General features: G+C 40.4%; 1 protein-coding gene across 9 annotated transcripts in view; it reads left to right on the top strand.

Moving 5' to 3' along the window:
* The window catches only part of LOC135250601 (actin remodeling regulator NHS-like), a 121,009-nt gene that overhangs the window by 82,241 nt on the left and 26,422 nt on the right, over window positions 1–12,346 (top strand). The window lies entirely within an intron of this gene.

Here is a 12,346-nt window from a genome sequence, read left to right as displayed (position 1 = left end):
TGCAGGGGGCTGTCCCTCCCATGGGCTTCATGCACTTGAGTGGGCTGGGGAAGGGGCTGTCCGTGTCATTGGGGGGGGGGTCACCAGGCCCCAGCACTTAGCTGGGGGGAGAAACAGTTCGCATCTCTGCAGGGGGGCTCCTGGTGCTCAGCCAGTCAGAGACGACACTCTGGCCCCACAACCCTCCACGATCCCCCACTCTAACCCCAAGGGGTCAATTCTCTGCATGGTAGAGATCTCTTGTCCCAGCCAAAAAAACACTCTGGCTTTTATCTTCCCAGGGACTCTAATGAATAAATTATAGATAACATTATTTATTTCATTTTGTGGTTTGCAAACAAAATGTTTCACATATGCACACATTTACAATATAATATAAAGGAATAAATAAAATAGAGAAATAATATAATATAGGTTGAAAGAAATACCAAACAGAGTCACCTAAACAAGTCTATGCAGCTTTCCCGCTTGCTAATTCACAGCCAACATTCCTCCATTTTGAAGTGGACCTTGTGCCACAGGGTTAAGTGACTTTGTTCCAGGAAGCTGGCAGATATGGAAAGGTGTGTTGCATTACTCTCCCAGTAAACGTGATTCTGTAGCTTCTTTCCACCGATTCATTTATAAGCACCTTCCAGTAATCCCCTTAGCTGGGAGGATCTGCAGAACAAATCACTGGTCTTTGGCGTATGTAGGTTAGTCCTGCTTTACCTTTGACAGAGTTGAGTTAACAGGTATGGTGCCCTGATAGTTGGATGTGAAATGCGGCCTTTTCACACCACAACACTGACTCATTAACACACACATTTCAGTACATCTAGATGATTATAAATATTGGACGATTAAAAGGAGCTTCTGTCAGTTTTCTAGGGAAACGTTGTCATTGCTTATTATCATTGTGTGCAGTAAAAACATGCTCTGAGTTTGTTTGCCCTAAGCTGCTAATTCCTTGTGCAGACAGTCTCACCCTGCTGCCGGTATCTTCTCTCCGCTCTAAGTCGAGCTGACATGTGTCCAGGACCACTCTGCCAAAATGGCAGGGGCTTTGACTCAGTCCCAGCCTGCACCCCAGTGCCACTGTCTGTTGTCTGTGCCCACTATCCAAGAGGTCACAGTGAATGCAGTAGCAGTAGGACAGCAGTAATGTTCATCATCATCATCATCATCATAAAAATAATAATAATAATAATAATAATAGTACAGTCACCATTGTTGTTTTGCAGGTCTCACATCTGTACTATGATACTGATTTCATTGTAGCTGTATTTATGTTGTGTGATAGATTTATGGCCATGTTAAATGTGCCCTCTGTGCATTGCTGGTAAATGTTTAAATATTATTATTATTATTATTATTATTTGTGTAAAATCCATGGTGTCCAAAGTGGAACGTGCATGAGGCTGCAGAGTGAAGTCCTTCCATGGCTCCCTCCGGCTGTTTTGATTGTCCTGTGCCTTGTCAGCCTGCATCTATCATCAGCCGGCCACTGAATGGCTCTTGGTACAGTCTGTGTAAACAGAAAAAAACCATTGGTCATCCCAAGGTAGTTATGGAGATGAAATTGGCAGTTACAGCTGGCTAAGTAAACGTAGCAAACAGATTTAAAATTTTCTTCAACATTCACCAATATTAATTTTTAAAACTATGTAAAGAAGTTGAATGTGAAGTAGCATTGAAGATGCCTGCTATGATTTGTACATTTCCTTTTTATTTATCCTCAGTATAGTTCACAAATAAGTCATTATATATTACTGCTTCTTAAGTTTCCATTCAATTATTATTATTATTATTATTATTATTATTATTATTATATTCAGCATGGTGCAAAATCTTTCTAAAGCTGCAAACATGTTTGATTCAACGAGCTATATCAACCTATGTATATTTGTTTCTGTTCTGTCAGAAATGAATAGAAATACAATACGGTCTCATTGCATAATAAATGATTGTGCATATCTTGCACATTGTAAAGTCGGAGTGGTCAACAGATTACACTGGCTGATGTTAATTGCGTATTGTTGCAGAAAGGGACTTAAATCTTTTTCATTCTGTCCAAGCTTTCATAATGACAATGTTTTAAAAATGCTTAAACTGCAATACATTGGAAGTAAATAATAAATAAATGTACAGATTATCACCACAAGGGGTGTGCGGCTTCATTGCTGGAGTCATACCCGAGTGCCTGTATCTGTGAGAGTTTAATTAAGAGTTGTGAGAGAAAGAGAGAGAGAGAGAGAGAGAGAGAGAGCTCTGGCATGGTGTGGCTCTGCCTGCCATTTTTGCAGATGGATAATGCCATTTGATCTACCGTGATGTTATCCTTTCCGGCCTGGCTTTTGATCTTTCTCCAACTCGTGTTCAACACCTGTACTCACAGCTGCTGTCTTCATTACTGGGGCTGGGGCATGTGGTCATAGGCACCCCCCCACTGCACTCCCACAAATCACCATCTCCCTATTTTATTTAGGTAATTATTTATCAGTTTTGCCCTTAAAGAATAAGAATGAGATTTTTGTTATTTTAAAGATGCTCTTAGAATATGACTTTACTCAACAAAATGAATGTTTTTAAACTGTATGTACTGCTAGCCTCTCTGGCTTCTGTGGCTGAATATGTGTTGCCATTTCAACAGAGCCTGTCAAGGGTTAATTTCTCCTTATACTCGTTGGGGCCCTAGTCACTGAATGGATCATCCTGTGAATGTTGTTTACTGTTATTCTAGGTAGGTCTTGCAGACATCTTGTGAAAACGCCATCAAAACCGTTAGCTATGGCTGCTAATAGCCTGGCAATAGAACCACTTCATGTTTATAAACAAATGAGGATGCTCCCGCAACCCTGGGGCAAAAAGCATATCACCTGGGTAGGCTATCAGAATACAGCGGACTTGATCATCAACATTTTAATGTACTAAATTCATCTTGTGTTTCAGTTTTTTTATTTAACTTTCATCTTTGCAAAGCCATAGGATATATAATAGTATGAATGACAAAGCAATAGCAACTACACTTTACTGCATCATTATTCACCAATTTACGTTCTTCAATATACCATATCTGGTTAATCGTTAATCGTTACTGAAAATCAGTAAGAAACGTTCAAAAGTTCATTTGAAATCAGTAGCCTACATACAAAGTACTGGGGGAATATGCAGGGGAAATGAACACTGAATTCATTGTTTTTGTTTGCTGAATTCACATACAAATTGATTATTTCCAGGGCTAAAGGGTCCTGATGTGTAGTAAGGCCATTGTGACTGCAGTCCCACTCAGTGTGTATGTGTGTGTAAGTGTGTGTGTGTTAGTGGGGTCAGTGGGAGTGTAGAGGACATACGAGTCAGTAGGTCTGGTGGGGCTCTGTTGATGATTCTGGGCCATATGGTAGAGCAAGTAAGAGTAACTGTCTCCTAGACACTGTTTTGAGGACATTACAACAGACAAGTGTCAGACATGACAGGTCAACTGCAATCATTGACCAATATTGTTTTGGTAGCTTTTGTTCTGGCAGCAAAAGTGAAAAAAAAAAGCTTTTACAGATGTATCAGAGTTAAAAAATACTCTTTCATAATTGACTTCTACACATTCAGTGAAAATCAACTCTGAGAGAGTAGTTTTAATGCTAATAGAATAGATATGGTCTCTTTTGATGCTTTAAAATGTTTTAGACTTGATTTAACACTGAGAATTCTACTGTCCAGCAGCAGGAGGGTAGGGGTGGGAGGAGCCGGTGGATGAAAGGTCATGGTATATGAGTTCCCCGCCTCCCCACACTTGGCACACCACATGTGGAAGCAGAAAGAGAGAGCGGTCTGGATCCACAACAAAGGAAAGCATAATATGCCTGTAGAGTGAGGAAGACAGCAAAATGTGTAAAATCAAACTCTGGGAAAGTACTTTCAACTCTAATGGAGCAGGTTTGGTCCCAATTGGACTCATATAAACTCATATAAATTTGATTTCAATCTCTTGAGTTTTTCTAGGCAGACCTGTGGTCTGCACTTCCAGGAGGGGGGTAAGACAAGACCTTGTAGCCCATGCAGGCATTCCAGTTCAGGGGACAAATGGGATTCACTTATCCAGAGTTTCAGGAATGGTGCCACTCAGCAAAACATTGCATACCAGCTACTTTCCCATCAGTGGTCCGTCATTGGCACGGCTGCCAGTATTTTACAGATCAGCACTACATTGTGGCTGTCATTGTGAAACAGTCAAGATGAGGATCATCTGTTAAGAAAAGGCAAGGTAGTTGGTGAATTGTCCTTCTTCTAGCATATCACTGTAGTACTTATATGCAATCCTACAGAAGACAACTGTCAAAAGTATTATCACAGTAGTTATGATAGCCTTGTTGGAAGGGTAACTATTTACTTACTGTACTTGACGGTGGAATGTACAGGATTTTTGGCTACCCGCCAGATGTAGATTTCAGAGTTGTGTTCATTATTGGTTCTCTAATACAGATTCAACATGAAGTGGGTTTGTTACGAGGTAATGGTTGAATTGAACCGTTCTTCTTTGCACAAAGTTCTGTGGTATTTTCTTACAAACCAGTTCATGGTTTGGAAACAAACAGCTATTATATCATGTAATTAGCAGAGCGGTATCAGATCATGAATCCAGCCTGACAGTATGTTTGAATGCAGCATAGTCCAAGTCAGTGCTTTGTGTGCGTGTGTGTGTGTGTGTGTGTGTGTGTGTTTGCTTAGAAAAGCTTGCAGAGAAAACATACCCAGAGTTAAATACAAACAGTACAGCCCTTGAAACTAAGATGTTAGTCTCGGATTGATGGATAACAAATATAGAGATAATATTCAGTGTCTGTTCATTCTATTTACTGTTGGCTCCCTTAATAATAAAATAGTAAGTAGTAAGTAATGTGTGTGTTGTGTGTGTGAGAGTGTGTGTGAGAGTGTGTGTGTGTGTGTGTGTGGTAATATGCATTCGTAGGCTTGTTGGCTTTCCTTTTCACTTGTCAGACATTTTGGGCTTTGGGAGAAGCACCTACCTGCCGTCACCTTTCGTGCGTTGTGACAAGGAATTAAGAATTGTTAGTTCACTTTGCAAATTTAAAAAAATGTTTAAAAATAATGTGGTAAACAAATATAAAACTGAGGTATGAGCATTATTGTGTATGAAACATTTGGAACTTTTATTTTTGTTTCTGTTTTGCTTTGTTTTTGTATAGCCTAAACCTAGTAGTGAAAGGGTTGCCTATTAGAATATGTTATGTAAAAAGGGTAGGTATAATAAGCTAAAGCTTCAGCCTACACCTTTTCGGTCAATATTTTTGTTTTCCTTTTAATTTAATGCCTTATTGTTATTTATTTATTTCTATGTGCATTCTTTTTAGAAAATTGTTAATAAGGACCTAAATAAATTACTACTACTACTACTACTACCTTTCGTGCCTGGAATTCAGAGTGTGGGTTGTGAGAATAGAAATTTTGGGCCAACGTTATCATGGTGAGAAAGGAACTTGATGCACAAGTGGAAAGATTGCAGGCTCCAATATCTGGTCAGACACGCTGTTTCCTGGAACAATGCACTTTACCTGAGGTGTTTTGATTTGCACCCAGACATACTGTATAAATGTATGTGCATGTGAGCTATGCGAAGGAAATAAATAATGTAGAGTAAGCAGTGTCTGTGTGGCTGAGATGGCCCACATTTCTGCTACACCACATGCTGCACATGCACATCAGAACCACTGTGCTCTTTTGAAATCCTGACCCAGATTTCACAGCCCTAATACTTTTGACTACTAATGACTTGTGTGTCTGTAAGAGAGAGGAGCAGCGGCAGCCCTAACTCTGCATTAGTGCTCTGTGTGGGTGCACCTCGCTATCAGAATAAGCCAGACAGTGCTGCTGGGCTGATCAGCACCAGTACAGGTGGCACTAGATAGCATGGAAACATCCGTAAAACGTGTGTGTGTGTGTGTGTGTGTGTGTGCGCGCGTGCGTGCGTGCACATATGCATGCACAGAGGTGCTAGTGGATTAGAGACTGGAGGGGAAGGGTATGAGCAGACATCGCTAGATGAATACCAATCAGTGTTTTCTGCAGTAGAGGGATGGCCATGCTGTCTGTGCCAGAGCTCTCTCCAGACTGCGGACTTCTACAGCTAAACCTTTAGCACTAGCGTGTGTCTATTGTGTGTCTAAAAAATGCTTTTCATTCATATTTTTTGGCAGGTAGTATACTGCAGATATTTGACTGTCAGGATTTTTAAAAGGTGCTCTCTGGGATCTGATTACCTATTGTAACCTGAGCTTCCATATATTTTGGTGGGGGGACCAAGCTTGCAATAACTGTAGAGGCATAGATCAAACAGACTCATACAGATCAAACAGAGGTTGGGGGGAGAGGTGTGATGGGAGAGGCTATGTTTAGTTGCTTAAGGGGGGGGGGGGGTGAGACATTAAAGTCCTGTGATACCATCTAAGGTGACATTCTGGCTCTCCTCTTACCTGTGATGGGGAGGTCACTCCTTGCTGTGGTCAGGACCCAGTTGATGAATGGCACAGGTATCAGGTAGCACCAGGCTTATTGTCTCACCGTTGTGTGATGGCCTCTGCATTGTCTTGCTAATGTGCTGTGTGTGATCCTGAGTATTTGATTTCCAAAAGCTAAGCTGCGCTATTTTGCTCTCAAATGCATTCAAAGGCAAAAACATGAAAAGACTGGCCTATGTGTTGCTAATTATGAGAGACCATAATCAATGTACCAGACACAGGCTTACACACCCCAGACCAACATAATATGTTGCACTACATATAATTTTGTGTATGTTTTCACACAGTACATTGCAGCTCAGAGTGCTTGGGACCTTTGGGACAAAAGCAAGGCACATGATAAAGAAGTTAATACAGGTACCATGAACACAAGAGAAGCTAAACTTGGAACAATTAGAACAACCAGAAAGAAAGACACAAATAGACATAAAGCTACATATAATTAAAAGAGGGTTTTTATAAAAAATACATTTTAAAAAGGGTTGAAGATATAGACATAGCTGTTCTAATTCCATCTGGGAGATCTCATAGAAGTATCTGTACTGTATAGCCGCGTTTCCACCGCAGGAACTATACCCCGGAACTAGGAACCTTTTGAGGAACTCAGTGCGTTTCCACCGCAGGAACTAGGGTCTAAATTTAGTTCTGGGGGCTTTGTTTTACCCCCCAAAACGTTCCTGCTCGAGGGGTAGTACTTTCCGAAAGTACAGGAACCTTTTGGGTGGAGCTTGCAGCGCTGAACATTTCTGATTGGTCGAGTACTCGTAGCATTTGTGTTGTATTTATTTTCCGCCATTACCCGCCATGTTTGAAAATATGCAGCGGCAAACCAATTTATTTTCATAATAACTTCAAATCAAACTTGTATGTTATGCGGCGCAGTAGCCTACTTTTGGTTATAACCTGTCAACGTCTTGGAATTATAACGTGTGCTCTTCTGTTCTTTTCTTGCTTTAGTATTCGTTTTATAAAATGCTAAGCATTCGTGCTGGGACAGCATATTACGTAGGCTACCAAAACATTCAAACGGATTAATTCGGTTGCTGAATATTTTCTTCCGGATTTTCTTTGTTAGCCCGTTGTAATTGACTCAAAACGTTTGATACAGTTATGTGAGGTATGCGGTAGTTCTGCATAATTAACATTGGTGATACAGTACAAGCAAACTGGAAATCACCTTCCGCACTTTTTATCCGGGTAAAATAACAGGTTAATTCTAGTAATCTTCGCTTTAGCTTTTTCAGACTGCCGTAATTTTACTCAATTTTACTGCCATTTTTCAATTCCACGAAAAGACCAGGAAGACTATGGACTCATTTATGGTGCATGGTTCGCATCTGGAGGGCACACTTCGCTGCTCGGCTAGCAGTAACTTCGAAGGAAAGCAAACGGTGGCTGTACCACTACTAATTTACATTTTCACGCAAGTCCGAGTTTTCGTTCTATTCTTGTCATTTTGCGATTAGCCTATATGGAACTGACAACGAGAAAGTAATAAAACAGCAAATTGTTTACAACGTGTGCATGTTTTCTGCTGTTAATGAATGTGTTTGAGAGGATATATGAAAATCAATAAATACAAAAGTAACCATATATAGTCATTGTTGGTAACCCGTTGTATATAAGTGGAATAAACCCCTCCGGGCTGTCCCGGTTATTAGAAAATAATGTAGGCTACTTCGGTGGTAGTATGGGGTTACAGAAAAAATCATATGACAGATGGACCGACGACAACGTCAGTGGGCTAATTTGCCTAATCTTCGCGGTACTTTAGACCCCGGTGGAAACGCAGACAACCATTGGCTGAAGGAACCTTTTAGTTCCTGGTAAAGTAGTTCCTGGGACTGAAAGTTCCGGGTAATTTTGGTGGAAACGCGGCTTATGATGTCTTTTAGTTTTTTAGATGGTCTCTAATTACACACTCCATGTTTATGTCAGTCACATCATTCTGCATAGAACATGACAGCATTTTTAGAGGCATTTTACAGCATTGCACACATACAGCAGCCATCACTTTAAAAAGGAAGGTTGTGGTACTGTACGAATCCAGAGGCTAACCTTGCTTTTCATGTCTATTCTGCTTGCCACATGACAGCCCCTGACCCACAAAAAGAAGCTGAACATTTTCACAGCCTTCATTCACCTCCTGAATAAGGACACAGAACCTGTTGGGTGACCACATTTATAGAAGCCCCCCACCCCCTGTTAAGATGCAAGTAGTACAAAAAATGTATCCTTCATTCTAGGCTGGTAATTATGGTTTGACAAAGATCTGAAAATTCACTGTAAATTAAATTTGAAGGGTTGCCTGGATACAGATTACTTTGGGTTATTGGAGGGAAGGATTGCACATTGAATGCTAATGGACCGGTGCTGGTTTGCACAAATAGATAGGGAGAAAGAGAAAGGGAGGAGAGAGATGGTGTGAGGTTATGTATATCGGTAAGGGAGGGCTACCAATTTGTCTTTCTTTCGGAGGTGGGTGTTGTTATAAATGTCACTATGTGCTTTATTGCTTTAGCTACACAAGTTGTCTTGTCATGCAAATGAGGTACATTTGAATTTGAATTTAAATTTGAATTTGACCAAAAAGGAGAGACGCCTTCATCTTCCGCTCTCAATAGTCAGGTAATGAAGGCGTCTTTACTCTGTCGCTTTTATTTGTGTTACCTCAGAACCGTGATGAACGCGCCTCCTTCTACAAACGTCTTTATGTGACACACTCAAACCAGAGTGGGTTTGTGAGGTAAAGATTATGCATTGATAACATTTGAGCATTTATTCCTGAAACCCCCACGGTAAGCTCAATATGCCATGCCATTAAGTGGCTTTTGTGAATGGCTTAGAAACTGAAGATGGTGTGCCATGTTTAAGATTCATCGCTGTGGCATTATTGCCTGTTTACAACCTCCCTCTGGTTCCCACCATTTTTCTTCTCCAGTACCACTCTGTGTTCTGCATTTTACAGTTGTATTTTTGTACAAAATATATAGCAATGTCACACCTATAACCCCATTTCTACAGTCAACTGTCGAGAGTGGTGATATAAGGGACTGGTTATTACTGCTTGGGGAGGGCCTTTGCAATATTGGCTTCATGATTGTATTTTGTGTTTCCCTGTATCCTCCAAAGCCGTATCAGGGGGATCCTGTGTAGTATTTGCAGGAACAAACAGCCTTCTGTGTATAACTGTGAGCAATAACAGAGTAAACAAGCTCTGTCAACTGAATGAGCCAATGCTGGCTCTTGCAGTGTACTTTCTCTTTCTTGCTTTCTCTCTCTCTCTCTCTGCTCATTTAGTCTTTCTTTCTCTCTCTCTCTCTCTCTCTCTCTCTCTATATATATATATATATATATATATAGTGGGCTTCGTAATGTTTGGGACAAATACTTTTTTTCTTCTTGATTTGGCTCTATAATCCACAATTTTAGATTTCTAATCAAACAACTCACATGTGGTTTAAGCTCACATTCTCAGAATTTATTTAAGGGTGTTTCTATACACTTTTGTTTCACCATGTAGAAATTGCAGCACTTTTTAGATGTAGCTTCTCTATTTCAGGACACCATAATGTTTGGTACATATTAATTTTATGTAAGTGAAAGTAGCCATGTTTGGAACTGTGATGCCCATGCTTTGCATGCGAAGACTGTGAACCAAAGACATCAAGTGCTGAGTATCCCCTCTGGTGATGCTCTGCCAGGCCTGTGCTGCAGCCATCTTCAGTTCCTGCTTGATTCGAAGTTTTCTTTTCAGCATAAGAAATGCATTTTCGGTTGGATTCATATTGGGTGAATGACTTGGCCAGTCGAGAATTTTCCAGTTTTTAGCTTCAAAAAACTCCTTTGTTGCTTTAGCAGTATGTTTGGACTCATTGTCTTGCTGCAGGATTAAGCACTGACCAATGAGTTTGGAGGCATTTGCTTGATCTTGAGCAGATAAGATGCTTTTGTACACTTCAGAATTAATTCAGAATTCAAGACATGTGAGCCAGTACCTGTTCCAGCCATACATCCCCACACCATAAACCATAACCTCTGTAGTTTTGTTCATGAATTATTCTGCTGGCAGTTGTCACTGACATATCCACGCCTGCCTCCTGAAGACTCTTTCTGATCTGTCAGAGAGGTGCTTGGGGCTTTTTCTTCATTATGGTGAGAATTCTTTGGTCATCAGCTGTCAAGGTCTTCCTTGGTCTACCGGCCCTATGTGATTACTGAGCTCACCAGTGCTTGCTTTCTTGTTAATGATGTTCATTTTGGCAAGCCTATAGTTTGCCCAATGTCTCTGACTTTTTTCTTATTTCTCAGCCTGATAATGGCTTCTTAGACTTTCATTGGCATATTTCGGTCCTCATGTTGACAAATCAAACGTCTAGAATCAAGACTAGATACCTGCACTAAGGAAGAAATTAGAGACTCCTGACCAATCAGAAACCCCCATGAAGCCATTTGTCCCAAACATTATGGATGCCCCGAAATGGGGAGACTATGTACATATAAGACTATGTAAAAAGAGAGGTCATTTCTACGTGGTGAAAACAAAATGTATAAGAATACCCTTAAATGAAAGTTGAGAATATGCACTTTTACCACAGAGCCAACATTATGATGCTCACTGTATACTTTTTTTAGTGTTATAAATAATGGAATGTATTACTGAGAAAAAATATGCCATCCCTTGCCATATTAAAATATATTTGGATTGTCTCAATACATTCAAATGTAGTGTTCAGTTTGGATTTCAATGTATAATGTATGACCATATATTTTTTGGATACATGTCAATATATTTTTGCTGGATAAGGGTACACTGCTATATGGTTGTAGTCTTGTCTTCTCTACAGCCCCTCCCTGTCCCAGGGCTATGAGTGTCTCTGCCTGGGTTAGCAGACATCCCATTGCAGGGGAAATGGAGCAGAAGCCTGTTTTTTAAATCCTGCTGATAGGGGGTGGGGCACAACTCGCCCCATCAGAAACACAGCTGGGGCTGATGATGCGTTCTGCAGGAGAGGCACATGGCAAGCCAGGCCCTGCCCCTGCCCTTCTGGTCATTAGACCCTCTGTAACAGAATACATGTGTTTATACTGGCTTCACTGTAACTCCCCCATTAGGAAGATGCTTTATAATCTCAAAGTGAAAAATTAAGCAAAAAATCTATTCTGGTGGAGTACTTCTAACTCAAATAGAGTACATGTGGTTGGCCTTGTATGGACTCATATAAAGTGTGTGAGAGTTTGAATTTTGCCATACACTTTCTCTAAAATATTGAGGAGCATGAGGGAAATTGTATGCTGAGCACATTATCTGCAGACACGTTTATGGTTCTTGATATTCAGGTGCTGCTGAAAGTGTCATCTAATGTAATTAATACCAGTCAGGAGTGGGTCATGTGTTGGGACATTTCAATGAGTTTGTTTCAACAAATTAGTCAGTTGTTTCGCCAACAACTTCTGACATGTTATGTAATTGGAGCCATAAATTTGTTTTTACACTTATACATAAATTCAGCTTGTCTGGAGGTCCCTAACGACACATGGAATCTCTTTTTTCCTCACGGTTATCAGCCTTATCCACGGGGTGTTAAAGGAAACGGCCAACCTCCATCTTTGGTCCTAATTTTGAAAGTGGTAACCTTATGTGAAAGTGTTGACAGAAATCCCAGCGTGATGCTAATGTGTGGTGCGAATTTATTGTTCTTTGTTGCATAGCTATGCAAGAATTTCTGTTTTGTTATGTGATACCACAAATAACACAAACCATGTTGGGTCCTTTATACTTTTCATAAATATGTTTCGTGATGGTCACGGCATGATCTTGGCTTGAAACATGA

Source organism: Anguilla rostrata, chromosome 3 (assembly GCF_018555375.3).
Source record: "Anguilla rostrata isolate EN2019 chromosome 3, ASM1855537v3, whole genome shotgun sequence".
Lineage (NCBI taxonomy): Eukaryota > Metazoa > Chordata > Actinopteri > Anguilliformes > Anguillidae > Anguilla > Anguilla rostrata.
The sequence above is the reverse complement of the archived record's forward strand: the minus strand, read 5'-3'. Positions and strand labels throughout refer to the sequence as shown.